This window comes from Rhineura floridana, chromosome 6 (genome assembly GCF_030035675.1).
Source record: "Rhineura floridana isolate rRhiFlo1 chromosome 6, rRhiFlo1.hap2, whole genome shotgun sequence".
NCBI classification, from domain to species: Eukaryota; Metazoa; Chordata; class Lepidosauria; order Squamata; family Rhineuridae; genus Rhineura; species Rhineura floridana.
The window spans coordinates 73,113,197-73,134,539 of NC_084485.1; the positions used below are offsets into that span (position 1 = coordinate 73,113,197).

The 21,343-nt window shown below is 42.0% G+C and overlaps 1 protein-coding gene across 10 annotated transcripts in view; it reads left to right on the plus strand.

Annotated features, from left to right (window-relative positions):
- GRM4 (glutamate metabotropic receptor 4) overlaps positions 1 to 21,343 on the plus strand; it is a 603,968-nt gene that overhangs the window by 22,274 nt on the left and 560,351 nt on the right. For 2 of the 10 annotated variants that reach the window (XM_061632384.1, XM_061632385.1), the window contains exon 1: positions 3,352 to 3,597. The exons of 1 other annotated variant lie outside the window; for it this stretch is intronic. The gene's annotated coding sequence lies outside the window, so the exon portion shown is untranslated. Of the gene's footprint in view, positions 1 to 2,763; positions 2,846 to 3,351; positions 3,598 to 4,237; positions 4,326 to 14,184; positions 14,259 to 19,910; positions 19,999 to 21,343 lie in introns of those variants that run through there. 7 more of the 10 variants (XM_061632380.1, XM_061632382.1, XM_061632381.1 and 4 more) reach the window with 7 other exon arrangements.

Consider the following 21,343-nt stretch of genomic DNA (forward strand, 5'->3'; position numbering starts at 1 on the left):
GATTGGAGAACTGCATTGCAAAAATTCAGATAAGGGTGAATTTCAATGGATAGCTGTGTTTTGGGTCTCATATTATTTCCGAATGTGCAAATTTGACATATTTGCCTTTAAATGTGGAATTGAATTTCTCTCCTATCCCTCCTTCTGAATAGACTTCGTTAGGATTGCGCTGCAAGTTGGTAGATGGTGCTATGCACTACAAAGGCCCCTCTTGTGACAAAGATGGATCTATGAGCATTGCCAAACTATGAACCTGGTTCTTTACAGGAAGTGCAAAGCCTTCCAGAACAAGTTAAGCTTCTTTCGCCTGAGCTGATGAACCAACCACTAACTCCATCTTTTCTGGATCGAGTTTATGTATTGGCCATCATTACAATGGCCAGGCACTGACTTAGCACCTCCACTGCCTCACCTGCATTTAGTGTTGGGCGTTTTCCACAAACTGGTAACACTAGGATTGTCAGGTCTTGATTTTTACCCAGAGACTCTGGATTTTTGGAGTTCTCCCTGGATCTCTGGGTGTGTCACCCCTATCTCTGGACTCTTAGCTTTCATTAAAAAAAAAGTTTCTAGGTGGTCTGGTTCAAGAGATATACAACAAAATGTCAGCCACACCCCACAACTTCTGTTAAATAAGCTCATAGCTGGCTGCTCTAACCCCATCCTTTCAAGTTTGTAGCCAATAAGTAAATTCAGGGTTGTGATTGAGAAGGGATTTGTTGACCTCCAGCCTATAGTTAGAACCCATTGCAAGGGCAGAAAACTGTTGTCTTTTCCTGCTTGTCTGAAAATCTCATAAACTGAGTAAGTGTATAGCTTTCAGCAGTAGTAAAAGTCCCTTTCTCTGTGTGTGCAGGAGATGTAGAACAAAAAGTCACAGCAGGACCTTGGTAGGCAATTGTCTACTGTAAACAATTTCAGTTATGATTATAATGAAAGTGTACATGCAGGTTTTTTAAATTACTTGCAAAAATATCATATTATAATTTTATCTTTCAAATAATTTTTGAACAGAAATTTAAAAGAAGTGTACATGTAACTTATGATGCCATTACAATGTGTTATACTTTTCTAATTATGGGGAGTCAAACAAGTTTAAATTTTCCTGGGCTGTTGAAGAGGGCAGTTTATTTGTCTAATTCATAGCCTGTTTTGAAAGCCTTCCCAATATGAAGCTTTAATCCTATACTCACTGTTCTGGGAGTAAAGCTGCAATGCTAATCCCACATAACAGGAATAAACCCCACTGAATTCAATAGGACATACTTTTGAGTTGGCATGGTTAGGATTGCACTGTAATCAATGGGACTTTTGAGTGAACATAGTAAAGGAATATGTTTGTGTTGTAAATCTTTCTGTACCCTCCAAGCCTATTTTTTAAAGCAATTAGGCAGGGCTTACTTAAGTGTCACTGCTTTTATTATGTAGAAAACTAATACTGATTTTTTAAAAAATGTTATGCAGTGACCAAATGGTTTTGACAATAAACTATTATATGGGGTGTATATATTTTTAAATCTCCAATGTGTGTGCATATGGAGTCATTCCAACAATCCTTTGAGGTAGGGTTGCCAAATGAAAGCCAAGGCAGCTCACAACAAGAAACAAATCCATTTAAAATCCAATAACTATAAAACAGTTGCAAAACAAGAATACAGTGAAGGGGCCTGCCTAATGTCAATAAGCAGGGAGTTCCAAAGCATAGGTGCTGCCACACTAAAGGATCTATTTCTTACAAGAGTAGAACAAGTACTATGTGGCACCCATAACATGGAAAGCACACCTTGAACTTGGCCTGGTAGCAAGTAAGCAACCAGTGCAGGTTTCAGAGCAGAGATATTATGTGCTGATAGGGTCTCACTCATGTCAGTAATTGTGCCACAGCACTCCACACTAACTGCAGTCCTTGGGTCAGGTTGTGCTGCCTGGGGATTTCTGTGACCTAGGCTGACTAACTGCTAGGATTTTTTTTTAGTTTTGGTTAAGAACACTGTCTGGTTGTGGGATACTGAGTTTTCTGCCTTACTCATAGGAATCTTGTTGTGGTTGGTATGGTATTGCATTTAGGAAATATCACTGTCTTTTGTTTTTTTCTTTTTCTATTTGCATTTCATTTACCTCTGACCTCACTCCCTTACATCCATAGAAGCAACAACAGTGGTACCATGTGCTCAGCTCAACCCCCTTAAACCCACTGATGATACACCTTTTTGGTTGCTTGATGGGTTGTTTCTTCACCAATAGTGTTAAAAGAGAATTCACATACAGGGAAGTGTGGCTTCAGTTGCTGTTGTTCCAAGCTACTGCCTGTGAAGATAAACCAAACTATGTGTTTTTTCTCTCTGTCAATTATTACTCATTAGAATTGGGTTGGCTGTCAAAGTGAGTTTATAGCAGCCCACAGGCAGAAAAGGATAGAGAATCTTCTTAACTCTTATACATTTCTCAAACCTCTCTCTGCAGTGAAGGATCAAGTCTGTAAAGAAGTTTGGAGCAGCTATGTTAAAAGGCAGGCAGAACATTCCATGCAGGGGGTTGCCAATCCTGCTTTGATATTGATATCTTTGCAGAGGATCCCTAGTCAAGCCTTACCAACAGCACAGTGCTAACCATATCTACTCAGAAATTAGTTTTATGGGGCCTGGGCCTTTAGTAAGTGTGCTTAGAATTACAGCCTTCAGGTGCATCCATCTTTACTCCTGAGTGCTCCCATCTAACATCTCTAGAACACTAGGCTTCCTTCAATGGCCTTCTGGTGATTGACCTGGCCTGAGGGTACTTAAACCCTTCTTGCCAGAAGCAAGTAGGCTAGATTAAATGTTTCCTCCCCAGGTTTCCTAAGCAGGTGAGAAGGAATAATCCCATCACTTCAGCTGGACCTGGGAACACCCTCATTTAGCTAAGATTTCTATCTTAATTTCAAATCGGAGAATTTTTTTTGAGTGGTGTGCTCCAAGCAACTGTGTTTGATGCTTAATGTATCATGCTTAGTGACATCACTAGGGCCTGCCCCTGAAATCTCAAGGTTTGGGATGTTTCTGACCTGGCAACTGTAGGTAACACTGCTAATTTGCATAGCTGGGTATACATGTAACACATGCTGTTGTCATTGTTTGTATTTGTAACAGTATTGAATGGTAATCCAGCGTGCCTGTATTTACCAGCATAAGATGAAGGCAGCAACCCTAGCCCCCTTTCCCTTTTTGGAGCTAGCTGTTGGAGTGTGCCCAGTACAGCATTTCAGAATGTACTGATTGTTCTCAGAAGATTTCAGTAATTTAGCTTGACCCATGAAGAGAAAAGGTGCTCAAGAGTTATAGGAAAAACCTGTTGGCTATTCACAGTACTCCAGAACAGATTTGGGAGGGTGCTGGGTGTGCACGGGAAGGGGAGAAGGCCTGTTGTGCAAATGGAAATCCTTGTGCTGACAGGACACTTACTCAACACTGCATTGGATACAAGCCTTAAATTGTATACCTTATGAGTGAGAAGATTCCTACAGTCCAGCATGGTCTGCAGAGAGAGAAGTTGCTCTTAAGGAGTTGGGAAGGCTGTGCTTTCTTCACAGGACAAACTGAGTCTCAAGTCCAAAGTATTGTGAGTAATTGCAGTTAAGACTGTTTCTTTGTTGTTCTGTGCATCCTAAGAGTGCTGATGATCTTTGTAATTTCTTAATATAGAGAAGGGGTTTGTTACTATATAGCCATAGTAAACAGATTGTTATAAAGGTACTGACAGTAATTACCACCACTTACATGCTCTGGTTATATAAATACAAAACTATTGTGTTTATTGATGTTAACATTCTTCAGTTTGAGATTCATTGTTACTTTCCTTCTTTATTATTGCAGTTGAGGGTTGGGCCATCTATGGATGAGGGCTCCTTTGCTATTATAAACTGAACCTACTCACTCCTCCTGCAGATGTAGGGATGGTAATGTGTTGCATGTAGATGTTTTACAAGTTCAGTTGTAGAGATTTACATGTTTAGCTACAGATTTTTCTGAAATACAGGGACAGTGCAGTAAAATGATATTGCCACAATGATGCTTGTAACATTTGTGGGTGTGTCTAACTATGAGAGGAAGAAATTGCATGCAATGCTGGCTGGTGCCCATTGGGACTGGTAGGGCAGAAGGCAGGAAGACCAACAGTAGGTGCAGCCAGAGCCAATGACAAGCAGAGCCAACTAATTCTAGTTTTTGTTCCCATTCTCCTCCCTGCTGAATTCTTCAAGGACAACACTGAGATGGAGCAGGAGGAGGAGGAAGAAGCTGACAGGCATTGCCACCCCCTGAACTGGTTGTAATTAGGAAGGTAGGCAGGTGGGTGCAGACTGAGGGCAGATTAACATTGGTGGGACAGTGCCCCATTCACTCTAATGGACCAGCCTCTACTGAACTGGCACTATACACCATAACAAAATATGGTGGTGCAAGGCTTTGAACAGACACAGGCTGAACAGAGAAAGACTCTCTTTTTTAAGCCTTTTTAGAACAAAACATATTTGTTGTTTGAAAGTAGACCTTTTAACAAGCACAACACATTTTTAAAATAACACAACCGAAAAATATACCAACCACAAAACTAACCACAGCAGTAAAAATACAATACTGGTGAAAACCTTTAAATGCTAGTTAAAACCAAGAGGACCACAGCCATCCGGAGGGAAAAAAAGCTTTAGTGCCCTCTTGAAGGCCTGTAATGAATCTGATTATCAAGACCCTTTTCAATCAGGCTCCAGGACTGGTCATGGGACACAGACTGACTTGGTCACCCTGCTTGACCTATGCCGGGCATCAGACAGGGGGAGTGCATCTCTGTTAGTCCTGCTGGACTTCCTGGTGACTTTTGATACCATCAGCCACAGTATCCTTCTGGGCCGTCTAGCTGGGATGGGATTGGGAGGCACCGTTTTATGGTGGCTCTGGTCCTACCTGATGGATAGGACCCAGAAAGTGGTGCTGGTAGTCTACTGCTTGACTCCCTGGCCACTGGAGTATGGGGTCCTGCAAGGTTCCATTCTGTCTCCCATGCTCTTTAACATCTGTATGAAACTACTGGGAGAGGTCATCCTGAGATTTGGAGTTCAGTGTCATCAATATGCTGATGACACACACAACTCTATTTGATTGCAAGGAGGGAGTGCTCATCCTGAACCAGTGCCTTGAGGCTGTGAAGGGCTGGATGTGGGCTAACGAACTGAAACTTAGGCTCCATTCACACAGGAGTTGGATTAAAGACGCAGCTTTTCCCATTGCGATGGAATTTCAAGGTTCACACTTCCTACCTTCCAATCCACTGTTTCCCATTCACATAGTTGCCATTCCTTTGTAAAGTTTAGTATCGTGTTTCCTTGTGGCCCTGCCTCCAAATTTACATGTTTACTCCCTCCGGAGTATTTCTAATGGCAAAGGGGAGGGTTTTTTTGTTTCATTGTTTCTTGTCAATTGCACGCTGACATGGGAAAGCGTGGGGGGTGCAATTGACACAAAGAACTTTTTTCTGTTTCATTTCCTCCTGACATTTATAGTAACCCCCCTTTTTTATTAAGTACATATGAAATGCAATTTTTAGTGGGAGAGTATGTGTGTGTGCACACGCCTTCTGTCACATCACCAGTAATTGGGCAATACAGCGATATGGGGGGTATATTGACCATCCTGTATAGATTAATGTTAATTAACATGGAAACGGAGCATATTACTGGTTTCAAGGAGCAAGGGAAGGAACTTAACAAGGGGAAAGGAAGGCTAGAGCAACTGGAAGGAGATGCTTTTTGGGGGCAGTTTCATTGTTTCTTGTCAATTGCACGCCTCTCCCGGCTGAACAAATGAGGTCTCTCCCCTTTGCTTTCTTGGTAATAGGGGCACCCCTTCCCCTTCAAAATCCTTCTCTTCTTCATGTGTGTGTATGTGTGTGTGTGGAAGGGGGAGTAGTGACTGGGACCACCATTCTTTTCTCATAAGACAAGTCTTGTGACCCCATGTCTTCCTTCCCTTGATGTACATGAGATAAATCACATGCAGACACTCCCAATCTTCCTCCCTCTCTGTATAGAAAAAACATTATTTTAATGGAAACACCCTTCCATTAAACCATCAACCGCCCAGAAGGACAATTCTCTTAAGACAATAGGAAAATGAAAGAGACAAAAGAGAACAAAAAACCAGAAGTCCCACGGATCCTGTGATGCGCCTTGTATGTATGTGTGTGTATGCATGTATTTCCCTGCTTCTTGTGTGGGAAAGTCTCTCCCGCCAAGATAAAGGGAAGGCGAGGGGACAGTGCATGACACTTTCTCCCTTGTTTCTCTTTCCTTCCATCCTTTCTTCCCAACTGCAGAGGCTGAGGCAATTCCAGACCAGCCAGCTACTCCCTCTTCTGCCTTCTGCCACATTGCTTGTAATTGGGGGATACAATGATATTGGGAAATGGAGCGCATTGCTGGTTTCAAGGAGCGAGGGGAGGGAAGGAACTTCACGGGAGAAAAGGGGGGAAAGGAAGGCTATAGCAAATGCAGGAGGACAGAGGGAAGCCGGATGTGGCTGGTTAAGCCACCGGAAGCAAAATGGAACTCATGGAGAGTTTAGTGGGCTGAGAAAGGGGAGTATCTGAAAGCAAGGATCTAGCCCTCCAGCAAAAAAGTAGAAGCAAAGTGCCTACATGGATTAATGCTGCAAAGCAGAGTTGGTTTTTCCTTCACTTTTCACATTATCCCAGGATTTGTTTACTGAGGATTTAAAGGGAAAAACTGCATCCTACCTTCTCTTTGCCTGCAACGTCATGTGAACCATGTGAATTTAACGGGGATGCAAGTAGCATCAGACTCACACTAAACATTTGTGTGAACCAGCCCTTAATCCAGACAAGATGGAAGTGTTGCTGATCAAGGGGAAAACTGTGCCAGGGATAGGGCTACAACCTGTTCTGGATGGGGTTGCACTCAAGGAGCAGGTCCGCAGTTTGGGAGTACTCACTGCTGCTTGAATATCAGGTTGGCTAAAGTAGCCAGGAGTGCTTTCAGCCAACTTAAAGTGGTCTACCAGCTGCACCTGTTCCTGGAAGCAGTTGACCTGGCCACCGTGACATATGCACTGGTGACATATGCACTGGTGACATATGCACTGGTGACATATGCACTGGTGACATATGCACTGGTGACATATGCACTGGTGACATATGCACTGGTGACATATGCACTGGTGACATATGCACTGGTGACATATGCACTGGTGACATATGCACTGGTGACATATGCACTGGTGACATCAAGGCTTGATTATTGTAACACATTCTATGTGATACTGCCTTTGGAAACGGTTTGGAAATTGCAGTTGGTTCAAAATGCAGCAGCCAGAATGTTAATTGGATAGAGGTGCAGGGAGCATATCACCCCTGCACTTTATCGACTCCATTGCCTCCCAATTTGTTTCTGGACCCAATTCAAAGTGCTGGTTTTGATCTTTTAAAGCCATAAACGGCTTTGGAACAATGTAACCAAGGGGCCGCTTATGGCCATATGTACCTGCCCGGGATTAAAGATCAGCCGCCTCTGGTCTCCTCTGCATGCCAGGAATGAAAGATGTTAGACTGGCAGACACGAGGGAGAGAGCCTTTTCAGCCATGGCCCCCAACCTCTGGAATACCCTACCCCATGAAGCCTCCTCTGCTCCCTCCCTGATGGTTTTCCGGAGACTCTGCAAACCATCTTGTTCTAGGGAGTCTTTGGGAGGGATTAAAGGTAGAGCCTGCAACTGATTTTATTTCCTCCCTTTTTAGTTTTTACTTCTTTAGTCCCTTTTAATATCACTCCCCTATATTTCTTAACTGTATTTTTATCTGCTTTAATGTTTTTGTGATTTTATTGGGCATGATTTTATTGTGAGCCGCCTAGAGTGCCCTATTATAGGGTAGAAGGGCAGGATAGAAACATTTTAAATGAAATAAAATAAATTTGTGCCTTGTAACTGTGGAGCCTTTATGAGGAGGCCTGGGGATAAGAAAGCTGGGCTACTGAAGAACTGTGAGCTGCATTTGGGGACTGTGAAGGATTTAATGTTGTAATGAATCCATTTTCTTGGTCATCAGCTTGACTATTAGAAATAGAGCTTCTGTTAACATTTTATTGCATTAATGAGATGAGCTAAATTCTTATGCTTAAAGTACTACTCTGGTGGGGGTCCCGCTTCTCCAAATGACTTTTGGTGAGATCATTTATCATCATCATGGTTTAACACTTAGAAATGTTCAGATGTTTTTATAAGTGCTGTGCAGATATTAAAAGACAAGACAGTCCCTGCTCACAGGTTCACAATCTAATAAAGAAGATATTAAAGGAAAACGAAATGGGGAATGTAGAGGAAAGCAAGCACTGGAACAACTGCTCCTTTAGTGGCTGATGGATGAGGCTGGGTTGATCTCCTTGCTATGGTTCTGCCAGGGTCTCCTGGCTGGTAACAATGGTGAAAGTGTGCCTCCCTTCAGCTTTGCAGTCTACCTGGAGGTTGGAGCAGAGTATTCTTACTGGCTGGAAGGGGAAGTTTTGTTTGGGAGGGTGATTGGTCCACAGAGCATCATACAGTCAAGGAACAAACCACATGTACCAGAACAATCGCATCTTGTCAAGAACAGTACCCTCAACTTTGAAGTCACCACAGAAGTGAGGTGCAGAGGATATTTGGCAGTAACTACTGCTCAGAAGAACTGTGAGTGGAGCTCTTAGACAGATTTTCAGTGGTCAACCTAGACTTTGGGTCAAAGCTTCCTTTGACTTTTTTATTTTTGTCTGATAAAGCAGCTGTTTCTTCATGTTATTGTCCCTTTCTTTGTGTTTGAATGAATGTATCTTTTTTAAAAAAATTTTTTAATATCAACAAACAAAGAACAAGTACATTCATCCAGGTCACATATATATCACAATACACAGAATAGAACATACACTGCCCCTTCCAGCATAGTCATGGATCTATCCCTTATAGGTTGTAGATTGCTCAAATCACCTCCCAAAGAGAGGTGTGTGCTGAGGGGGAGCAGGGATTCCCTCACTCCTTATCCATGTAACACAAACATGGATACCATACAACATCAGAATGGATTTGTTTTTAAGTTTCAGGTGTGTGAGTAGGGAGGTATTTACCTAGATATAAAAATGGAGTGTGTGTGAGGAGGGTAAAGTCAGTAGGGTAAGCAGGAGGTAACTGCTTGACCTTTGAACTTAGTCCTTGGTTCTAATACAAGGTTTGCAACTAAGTGCAGATAAGCCTTAGGAACGCCCTCAAAAGTAAAAACATTTCCAAGAGCATTAAATTTCAATTATTGTAATTCTAACCCCGTACTTTTCTCTAAAGCACATGGCAATGACAAAAAGGGAATAAAAACAAATTAATGGGAAATTGTGAGAAAAAATTATGGACCAGAAAGAATGAATAATGTTATTGGCTGTATGAAGAACCAGATACTGTCATAAAGACTAAATCAGAGCGATTAAGATAGATTGGCCATGTTTTAGGAATGTCTGCCGAAAGAAAACCATGACAAATTTTTGATGCATTTCTAGAAGGGAGAATTTCAGAATGGCCTTGACTAAGATACATAGTTAAGATAGAAAGTGGTTTTTAAATGACTAGTGTGTTTACAAACTGGAAAAGAACATGCCTAGAAAAAGAATGATTGAGGGAAATTGTTACTGTGGCAGCAAATAGCCTGTATGAGAGATGTTCTTTATGCAGAAAAGCCTCTTATAATCCAATTAGTCTTGATATATGGAGTAGCAACTAGATGTGATGGCGGGAGATCTGTGTTTTGGACTGTCATCCTACACCCACTTACATGGGAGTAAGCTCCATTGAACTCAGTGTGACTTATCTTGGAGTAGGCATATTTAGGACTGTGCTGTTTAAAATGTACCATAAGAGTAGCCCTGTCTATGTCAGCCTTCCCCATCATGGTTCCCTCCATGTTGTTGAACTACAGCTCCCATAATCCTTGACCATTAGCTGTGCTGGTTGGGGTTGATGGGCATTGTAGTGCAAAACATCTGGGGGACACCAAGTTGAGGAAGAAGACTGGTCTATGTTTTCTCCCCATGGGTTAAATAGCAGTTATGGGATGAAAATATTTGGTATGAGGGTGAACCTCACTTCACTAGCACCATGACCCCAATAATGAATAATGGTCCTATCCTTGCTATTAAACTTTTGAAAAACAGTGGGAGAGAAGATTGTGGATCTTCCACTGACTACAATGCCTACTTTGGCTATGACAGTCCAGTCCTGTGGGTCATGATGTCTATATGGCAATGTGTAAGATATTCTTAGCACAGCTGCTGATGTTCAATGGGCAGGTTTACTTCAGAAACTGGCATTGCAGAGCAGTCACTTGTTTCAACCAGAGGACTGCCATGTCTTATGGAGCTGGAAATACTGTCCATGCCTTGGACAGTCCACACAATTGCACCTATTGTTTCAGTTTTTCCTCAATTTCTGTAATTCTGCACTGAAATTTAGGCTGCAGTCCTGTGTGCACTCCCCTGAGGGTGTCTTGTTGAGTTCAATAGGAGTTAATTCTCAGTTGACATGCATAGGATTGCACTGTAAATACTTGCAATGTCTCTGTACTCCAAAGCACATCTAGCAGGGTCAGGGAGGAGGTGGGACCAATTGTAGTCTCCATGCCATCCTGAATGGTCTTTCAAACTATAAGAGGTTTGAGTCAATTAGGGCAGAATTCAGTTGAGGACAGGATGCTGTGCTTGTGGAAACCATGGTTTGCATTGCTGCAGTTACTGTGGTTTCATAGGATCAGTCTTTTGGGAAGTTATTTATTGATACTAGGATTACTGTGGAGTAAATACTTTAGTCTTTGAATTTGCATTTGTCAAACCAAGAAGAGCAGCTAATTATGTGCCATACTTTTTTGGCACAGCACTAGCCTGGACCTCTGAATGAAGGGAAAGACAGAAAAATGCTTGCTCTGGTGATTAGGTGTTGACCAAGTCATGGAACAATATGGAACAACAGAGAAGTACTCTTAGTTTCCAGTGGTTCTAGACCTGGAGAATTCCCCAAGATAGACCCCGTGGGATCACATCAGTTGCCCCAAGACAAAAGGAAGCTGTTTCTGGACAGTAAAGTGGTGTGACAAACTGCCTTGCGCCACCCTGCCATTTATCACGACGTAACCTAATTTTAGTTGTGAGCCAAGTGGGGTGTGTTTGTGTGGAAAGGAACCAACCAAGGAGCAAGAAGAGGTTTTGGGGGTATTGGGGAGCAGATAGATACCTCAATACTTTGCTCTATATAGTATTTATGTTTCCTTGGCATCACCCTTTCTTACACTTTCCTGTTTTCGTGGTCCTTTTTGGCTTCAGTTTGGCCTTTTCTATTGAAGATGGAGAAGGACTTTGCTTTGAGATCTCGCTTCTTCCTTAAACTCTGTAGCAAGTGTTACTTTCTGTTGAACTTAATATCAAAATGCTGTGCAGTTAGAACAGCTAAGAAAGTGGTGCTGCAATCCTGTGTGTTTGCTTGTCTGGGAGTAGGTTTCATTGGATTCAGTGGGTCTTGTTCCTGTGTGATTGCTTACAAAGCTTTTGTACTAGTTTGGGCAGGAAAAGGTTTTTAGGAGGCTGGAATGTAGGGCTTAGTGGAATGTAGGGCTTACTTGCTGTATTGGTAGCTGTTTGGTTAATTATTTTTTATTTGTCAATTTCTTTTAGTTAATCATTCTTGTGCAACTTGCTGCTGTCTTTATATCCCCATTGTGCTTTCTTGTCTTTTAGATTAATTTTTTATTGTTTTGGTATTTAGAGTTTATTTCACATTTTACCCCCTCCCCATTAATTGCCGTATGTAGAATTATACCTTTCTTTTTTATATATGTTGCTGTCATATTTTATGTATGTTTCTGTCATTTGTCTGCTGTGACCAGTGCCGCTGAGAGCTGGCATTGGACCCAGGGCAAGATGCACAATTGGGCCCCCTTCCCTAAATCATCCTACAAACCAAATGTTACTACTTTCTTTAAGGAAGTTGTTAAGTGGCTTAGATTTAACATAGGGTGGGAAAGATTGAAAATAAATGAAATAAATTTATCAGAATGGGATATTTAATATATTTATTCGAAATAACACTGTTCACAAACCCAAGTGAAAATAAATAAATAAACATAACATTTTTAGTATTACTGCATTACTGAACTATTTAATTAGTGTTAATACAGAACTGTGAATTGGGGCCTACTATTAATAGTTCTGGTCTGAAGGTATATATTGTGCTTTGCCATGTCTGAATCATATTAAGGGCACTATCCAACTTGCATTTACACCAAGCTGAGAGGACTTGGATGTGGCAGATCTCCAGCTGAGCCAGCTGGGGCCAGGCTACTCCAGGGTAAGTGTCTTAGCTCAGCTCAGCTGGGGCTCAGCCAAGCTGGGGCTCAGCCAGCTCAGCTTGGCTCAGCTGGGGCTCAGTAAAGCTGGCATAAGCTGGTGTAAGTCCTGAAAAAGGGGTGTGTCATGGGGTAAGGTGGTCCTGCAAGTACATTGGTCCCAACTTGTTAATGGCTTTATATACCAATAGTAACACCTTGAATGTGGCCTGGAAACAAATGGGCAACCAGTGCAGATCCTTGAGTAGAGGTGTTGTAAGCTGACAGGGTCTCATTCCTGACAGCAATCTGGCTGTAGCATTCTGTACTAACTGCTGTTTCCAGATCAAGTGCAAGGGAAGCCCTGCATATAGTGGATTTTAATAATCCAATCTTGAAGTCACCAATGCCTGTGGTTAGGCTCTCCGGGTCCAGAAACAGTTGTAGTTGTCTTACCAGACACAGCTCATAAAAGGCACTTCTAGCCAGTGAAACTACCTGGGCCTCCAGTGCCAGAGCTGGATACAGAAGCATCCCCAGACTGCGAATCCTGCTCCTTCAGGAGGATTGAAACCCCATCCGGGACAGGCAATTGACCAATTTCTTGGAGACAGGAACCACTCACCCACAGTGCCTCAGTCTTACCAGGATTCAAACTCAGCTTATTTTCCTTCATCCATCCCACCATTGTGTTTAGGTACCAGTCCAGGGCCTGCACAGACTCTCCTGATCCTGATGTTATGGAGAAGTAGAGCTGAGTGTTATCAACATACTGATGACACCTTGCCCCCAAACTCCTAATGACCACTTCCAGAGGCTTCATATATATATTAAATAACTTTGGGAATAAGATGGTACCTGCAGCACTCCACAGCACAACTGCCAGATGGTAGAAAGACAATAACCCAGCAATATCCTCTGGGCTCAATCCTGCAAGTAGGACTGGAACCACTGTAACATGGTGACCCCAATTCCCATTCCATGGAGCCGGTCTAGGAGGTTACTGTGGTCAGTTATATCAAAAGCCATTGAGAGATTGAGAAGCAGGAGCAAGGTTGCATTCCCCTGTCCCACTCTTGATAAAGGTTATCCAAGAAGACTTGGCTATGCTGAGATTTAGCAACAGACATTATAGGCACTCTCTGGTCTGTTGAGATGCCAACATTTATTTTGTAATGTATTGTTTATTTTTTCATAGTCCAGGCCCCCAGAGGCCCAGGCCCTCCAAAGGTCTGAGCCCTGGGGATTTTGTTCCCTGCCACCCCCCCTCAGCCCTGGCTGTGACTTAAATAAATATTTCAAATTTATTCTACTTTTGGTTTCATCCTGATCCTTTTTTGTTATCATTACTACTTCACTGTAACAAGCTCATTAGAGCCAAAACATCTCTCTTCGGTCTCTAATTTCTCTGGCACCGAGCCTGTGTTGCCCTTTCCAAGATAAAGAAAAAACATGCTTTCAGGAATGCTGTGTCAGAATGGGCAGAAACTCCTCTCTTACAAGCTGAATGTGTTCCATGGTTTACCATAGTTAATAGCATACGTGAAATCTCTCCCTTTCCCTGTTTGGGACTGGGAAGCCTTGTGTACTGTGCTTTAAGGGTCAAATTGTGTTATTAGCAAACAGCCTCTAGAAGGAGCTGTTGCTCTTTCCAAGTGAAGCCAGTAAAAAAAAAAAAGTTGCTCCCTATTGAAAGATGCTGGCTGGTTTTGTCAGACAATGTGGTCCTTATTGGAAGGTCAAATGGTGAAGATAAGAGATACATTGGTACCGGAGGTCAGTTTTGAAGTTTGACTCATGTTATTTTATCTGCAGCGTCATTTCAAGAAGAACTGGTTGCCAAAGCCATTGTTTTCAGATTTATGGTCTGAAACAGAATTATAACAAAGGTAAAATCAACAAAGGATCTAGTGCAGGGGTTTCCTAAACTGTGGTCCACACATCACAAATGGTCCATGAGCTTCATCCAGGTGGTCTGTGGCATGTCTGTAAAAACACAATTCAATTCATACATCATCTAGCACAGCACTTTACAATTGCTGCAACAGGCAGAAAAAATTATTAAGTGGTCAGCCAAGATCCTCAGCAATTTTCAAGTGGCCCATGGGGAAAAAAGTGTGGGAATTCCTGTTTTAAAAGACTTAACAGATGTACAGATTTCCTATACTTCAGCTGGCTTTTGATGAAGCACATCAGAGTGGGGAGCCTGTGGCCTTCTGGATGTTGTTGTACTCCAATTCCCATAATTCCTAACCATTGGACTTACTGGCTGGGGCTGATTGGGAAGTCCAACAGCGTCTGCAGGGCACCAGGTTGGAGAAGGCTGAATTAAACTATGTGAATGTCTGGGGTCAAATGTATTCCAAAGATAAGGGGCCACCAAAGAAAGTGGAAGGTGGTGTGGAACAACAGACACTGATTTATATTCTAAGGGCTGAAGCAGATGTGATGTGGTGGGAGACCCATGAGCATCTCTCCCTGGAAAGATGCCCTGTGCAGATTAGTAAAGATGGGCTTGATCCTAGTCTACAATCCTTTCTTAATATGTGGACAACATAGAAACAGATTTAGCCTAAAAGTACCATTTGCATCCAGCAGTAAGAACAAAAGACACATCCCTCCTCTGAGGTGCCAATGACTGAATTTTAAACAGTTGGGAAGCCTATAGAGGGAGGGGGGGAGGGAGAGAAGCATTATCCTTAAATGAGCAGAACCACACCCTTGTGCCCGAATACCCACTGTTGGCACCTCTTCTGCAGAAAATCTTGGAGACTGTGTAAGAGATCAGGGGTTGTATCCATTGTTAGTCCAACTTAGAGTAAACCCATATAAATTAATAGACATGACTAACTTAGACCCATTAATTTCAATGGGTCTCCTCTGAGTATGACTTAGTTGGATATAACTCCAGGTCCATTCAGGTGTGGGCTCAACATAAATTTTAATAAGCCAAACAAAGCAGTGAAAAAAAAATAACAGCTGTCACAGGGGTCCCTGAACTGAATCAGGAAATTGAGGGAAGTAGTTTATCCTTCCCCTTTGCAACATTATCCTAATTAACCCCCACTGCCATGTGCAGTTTACCGGTACCTGTAAAAAGATATGTAAATTTCCTCCTGCATGTGGCAAATAGCAAATTCAGGGAGGGGAATTTTGATCAGAAACATGGCATGGAGTTAACCCTCCCTGTTCCAGTGTCATGTTCCCAATCGAATCAGTAAACTCCCCTCTTGCATCTTTTTTCTTTTTTAAATGCAGGAGAATCATATTCACAAATATACCTCACATCTAATTTAGCCCTAAAAGGCTAACTTTTAAAAATTAATAGCAGAACTACACAGGACAAAGGAAAATATTCTTCTTTTAAAAGCTCATTACAAGTTAGGCAAAACATCTCTAGAGGAAACCAGCTCACAGTTAACCCTGCGTATGTCCTGCTAGGATACAACATGTTGGGCATCTTGAAACATGTGGCTTATTTAAGCTGGATGGATAAGTCATTCATGACCTTTGTCAAAATCTTTTACAACATCTGCTTCTTCACTTCCGGGAAGGGTGACTTAGCCTGTGCCTGCTTTTGAGACGGGCTCCTGCCTCAAAAGAAGCTTATTCAGATATATCAGTCAGTTTTTTCTTTTTTTTTGACTGATTAAACTTCTCCCGGGTAGGGAGAAACGAAGAGATTAACCTCAAAGCCTATTTTTGTTGGGACGACCAGATCTCATTAATTTATGGGACGAGGTCCAGCCGACGAAGGTGGGACGGATTTTCAACAGCAAGCTCTATCTGTTAAAGCGAACGTTCATCTTATCTTCTAAGAGAGAACGCATTAACAGGCAAGCACCCTTCTTTCTATATTTTTCTTTTACTTGACTTAAATTGTTGCTGTTTAAAAGAGATTTGCCAGATTGATCGGTTTTTGACATCTCACTGGGGAGCCGTAACTTCTCTCTGCTACGCACTAATTAATAGCTTATCTCTGTTTTTGTTGCAAAAAGCTGTCCTGGATTTGCATTCTAAAGATACACACAGAAGAGGGATTTCTATTCCAGATTTTTATTTTGAAAAATATTATACTGTTTTGAGACTACTCTCTTTTTGGTCTATTTTATTTTGACGAATCTGTTTCTTGACGATTGCCATTAATTGTTTCGATCCTGGGAACTGCATTTTTGTTTACTTAACTATTGGAGAGATAAGGCTGTCTGCTCTGTTTATACTGTGATGTCACCAAGTCTGGAGTATTAACCCAACTGTTGCTGAAATAAGAAGTGGTTTTCCTATATTTTTCTTTTAAAATGGCAATTAAGAAAGTGGCTGAGAATCTGGAAATAACTATGTTTCAGAAAATAATGGATGAGATTGAGATAACGAAAATTGAATTGAGTAAAATGAAGCAGGAGATTAAAGATATAAGGGTCCCTGTGAGAGAGGTGACCCTGGAAGGGGTCCCTGTGAGAGAGGAGACCCCGGAGATTGGAACAGGGGTCCCTGTGAGAGAGGAGACCCTGGAGACTGGAATAGGGGTCCCTGTGAGAGAGGAGATCCCGGAGATTGGAACAAACGTGGAACAGGAACAAGATTTGGAGTCTATGGACTTTAGAAACAAAATCTATTGTTTGGAACTCAATGTTATCTCTGAAGAAATTAATGAAGATTCTAGAGATAAAGTTATCAATGGCATGGATTATCTTCTGGACTGGAATGATGTGATGGAGCCCAATATAGAGAAAATCTATGGAATTAACTGCAGCCATGTGACAATGGAAAAACTTTTAAGAGATGACCCAGTGTATTTTGAAAAAAAGAACAGAGATATGATTTTACAGCAGTATTTCAGCAACCTATTCAGAATGGATGGCAAGAAAATATTTGGGATAGAGGTAATTCCCATCAGACTCTTACTATATGACTATGGCTTTGACAGCAAGATTATTATGGAATACTGATAATGGAAGATTGGATATTGAAATTACTGGACTTAACAAGACTACTGAAGATGGAAGATGGAAAATGGAACTAATAGAGATAATAGAACAATGGCTACTGAAATTACTGAACCTAACAGATTCTGATGTGATGGATTAATTGAAATGTTTATTTTGACTATGGTTATGACAATAAGATTATCATAATTAGTAATGAGATGGATTAATCGATATGCTTATCTGGAAAAAAAAAATTGATAGATATATTTCTTAAAGAATTGAAATCTCTCTTTGACTTTTTGTGGAAAGAATAAAGTAATGTTTATGAGATTTGATGATTAAGTAAGATAACTACTGGAGGAAAGTGATTTTATAATATGACTTAAGAGACAGGATTGCTATATATTATAGACTTATAACTGATTTGATCTTTGTCAAATGGGAAGTCAATATTTTACTCTTTATTTTTTATTTTTGTTTTTTTTTTCTTTTTTTCTTTTTGTTTAACTATTTTTGATTTTGTTTTTTGTCTTTGAATGTTTTATGATTTTGTCTTGTATGTTTTATGAAAATTTGAATAAAAATTATTGAAAAAAAAAAAACAACAACATCTGCTTCTTCAGTCCAAGCAAAATAAGCAGCCAAGTACCCAAGCCGGATGTCTAGTATGTTTAGACAGACTAACTGTCCGAAATGGCTACATATCAGGATCTGCTATACAGAAAATTCCTTGTCCCAGGGTAACAAACACAGATATGTTTTGAATGAGGCTAATTGTCAAGAATGAAATTCACGTTATGCATGGCATATAGTCTGTCTTCTGGATGTCAGGGCAGGAAGTGGTGTTGGCAGAAAGAGACAGGACCACCACCTTTCTGGGCATGATTACATGCTGGGTTTATTTGGGGGAGTGCGTTCCCACTTGTTCCACTTTAAACTGCTTCCTACAGCGCTGGACTCTGGCAACAGTTCCAAATTGTTCCAGTGATTAATCTACTGCAGGGCACATATAAACAAAGGCATCTGAAGCAGGGGCCCTTGCTGTAATAATTCCCTCAGTAAATCTGGTGGCAGCGGCTCATGCTGATACACTGACTTTTGAGTGAGATCAGAGTGCAATGGAGCATGGTTGCAGTAACTTCCTGAGTCATCAATCAAACTAGGAAGCATGTTGACACTACTAAGCTTAAAGGACAAGAATCAGTGACACCTTGGCGCCTCTGCACTGTACAGGCTAGTTCTGCTACCAGGCCCAGGGGAAACTTGTGTCTCTGCTTTCTTAGCTGTTGTCAGTCTGCCTGGCACTTGCCACCCTTTTCTCTGGCATCTGTTTCACTGCTGGGCCTTCTGGCATAGGATGCTTAGCCTTCTTTTCCCAGATCTGATTGCTCTCATGCTCTTTCCAAGTCAGGTTGTAACTAGCTCCTAATACAATTGCTGACTTAAAAAACAAACAAACCCAGCTTCTGTTCCCATGCTCAGTTGGCCATTGAAATCTTGCAAATGCAACTTTCTGCATGATTACATTCCAAAACTGTTTCTGAAAGTAAATCCCTGCCTTGCTCTTCATAGTCACCTTACTCAAACGACTGTTTCATCCTGTGGCAGCTGCAGTTTCTGATCAGTTTCTAACTATCCTGCCCACCGCAGGCTGGCCAAATTGGGTTTTTAATGTGCCATTGCAATTGCAGCCTTTTGAGTGGTGGTGTGCAAAAAGGCAACCTAAACTGTTTTGGCCGGCACATGGCGGGCAGCTTCTACAAGACCATTTGGGCTTGTGATGGTATAGAAGAAAATGGGTAGAAGCTGAATTGGAAGAGTGGGGTGGGGAGAAAGGGAATGAAATGGGGAGGGAGGGGGAGAGGGGGAGGGAGGGGGAGAGAGAGAATATGACGTTATGACAAACTGCCTACTGCTCCCTTAATCTTGGGTCCTAACTGGGATCTGGTTGGAGCAGACTGGAAGTGGGGAGGCAAGGCAGTGATGCAGCAGATGCCAATGCAGGCACAGAGCCGGGAGATAAAACAGCAGCTGAATGCATGTCCTCAGCAGGTCCTAAATGGGAAGAGAGAATTGTTAGAGAGAGAGGAATGGAGGCAAGAGCCAAGGACAAGGAGAAAGTGAAGGGGAAAGAACAAATGGAGGAAACAAGAGGAGACTGGGAGAAACAGAACTGGCAGCCATTGTCTCAGAAGGAGTGTAGAAGGACAGAGAAAGAAAAGAGGGGTAGGTCTGGGGCCAGCAACCTCAATGGCGAGTTACAGGGAGAAGGGAGCGAAGGACAGAGATAGTGTGGAATTAATAGCACAGCAAAGAAATAAACAAAGCAGGATGGGAGCTAGTGATGACAGGAGTTTCAGGGTCATAGAGTAAGGGTTGACCAGGAGGTCTGACCCTGGGGTTCTGAAGATCCTTGTGACTTAAGGGGAGGAGAGGAGCAATCCTGACAAATGTACACACTTAAGCGACTTACCCAGATCCTTATACCATATTGTGACCCTAGCACAGACAGGATTTTAGCTCACAAACTCTGAATCCTAGTCCAGTGTGTTAGAATCATATAGTAGGAGGGGGCCTTGTAGACCACCTAGACTAACTCCCTGTTCCCTGCAGAAAATCAAGAGATAGAGCATCCCCAACTGAAGGCTGTCCAGCCTCTGCCTGAAGACTTCCAGCAAGGGAGAGCTCACTACTCTGCTAGGTAATTGGTTCCATTGTCAAACTGCTCTTACTGTCAAGATGTTTCTTCTGATGTTCAGTTATAGCCCTCTTTACACATGGTGGTTTTTACATTTCCCCCTGTGGTGCAATGGTTTCCAAACCATGTCCTTGGAAGCGGCTTCAGGTGTCTCAATGATCTGTAATGGTGGACAAACTACTCTGAATGTCAGTTTGACCTCCTGATCTTCTTCTCCATTGCACAACCACAGGAAACATTTTGGTATATTCTAGGGTGCATGTGGTATGACAGAGAGGCCCAACAGACCCGGCCAGTGCCTCTGTGGGAACTGAGCGTGCACCCTAGAACCTCTCGCTATTCCCAGAATCTTCTGCAATAACTGATTTTCCAGTTGCATATCTGGTGTAATTAAGGTGGTTGGATGTGGGCATGAAGAGGAATAGCTTGATTGTTCACCTGCTTATCACATGCACTTTGACTTGAAGTAGTTATGCAGGGATTAACTCTTGGCACAAAGTCATGTTCAAGCTACTGCAGAATGAATCATGCATTGTCCAGGAAGAGGCAGGTGTGTATTGATACGACTTCTTCCACCTGCACGGTATCTATGGTGTGCAGTCTCTATGTGAGCAAAATCAAAATAGTGCAGACGCAGAGAAGCCAAGAGCTGCATATCCTAAGGATAATTTAGGACTGGTCACCTCTTCCCCCTGGCTGCATAACACACTCATGCCCCCACTTTTTACTATCACAACTGCATTGTGTCCTTCTTGGGTGCTCAGTAGCATGCATGTACACACTTACTTTCTCCTCTGCAGATTTGTATTGCTATTTATACCCTTTCTGCTTAAAAAGCCCTCAAACCAAAACGATTAAATGCAATAAAATCACAATAATACTGATCAAAGAAGGTACAATATTAAATTATTCAACAAACAAAATAGCGGCTTGCTATGTTCGGAGCCCACAAAAAGCTTGGTGAAAAAGTTACTGATGTACTTGGGTCAGCTGGCACTCTGCACATGTCCTGGAAATACCCGACTTCTTTAGCTTTGCTCAGCTGGTGACTGTGCAATGAGCACAGACTCTTTGCAAGCATAGCATCTTTATTTTTTATATTTAAAATGAAAGCACTTTCTTCAGGCTAAAATGTATTGATTTCTGTATTCCTGGTAAGAGCCACATGCTCTTTAGAGAGGCGTTAGAGTCCAGCAGAGAAGAGGACATATTATGACCTCTTGCCTGTAAGACTGAAAGTAAGTGTTGAGTGCAGAGCTTAATTCGGACTATGATTCAACAGGCCTTCATCTGCACTAGCACTGCACTGCACTGCACTGTGCTGCATTAGCACTAGTATCTGCTTACA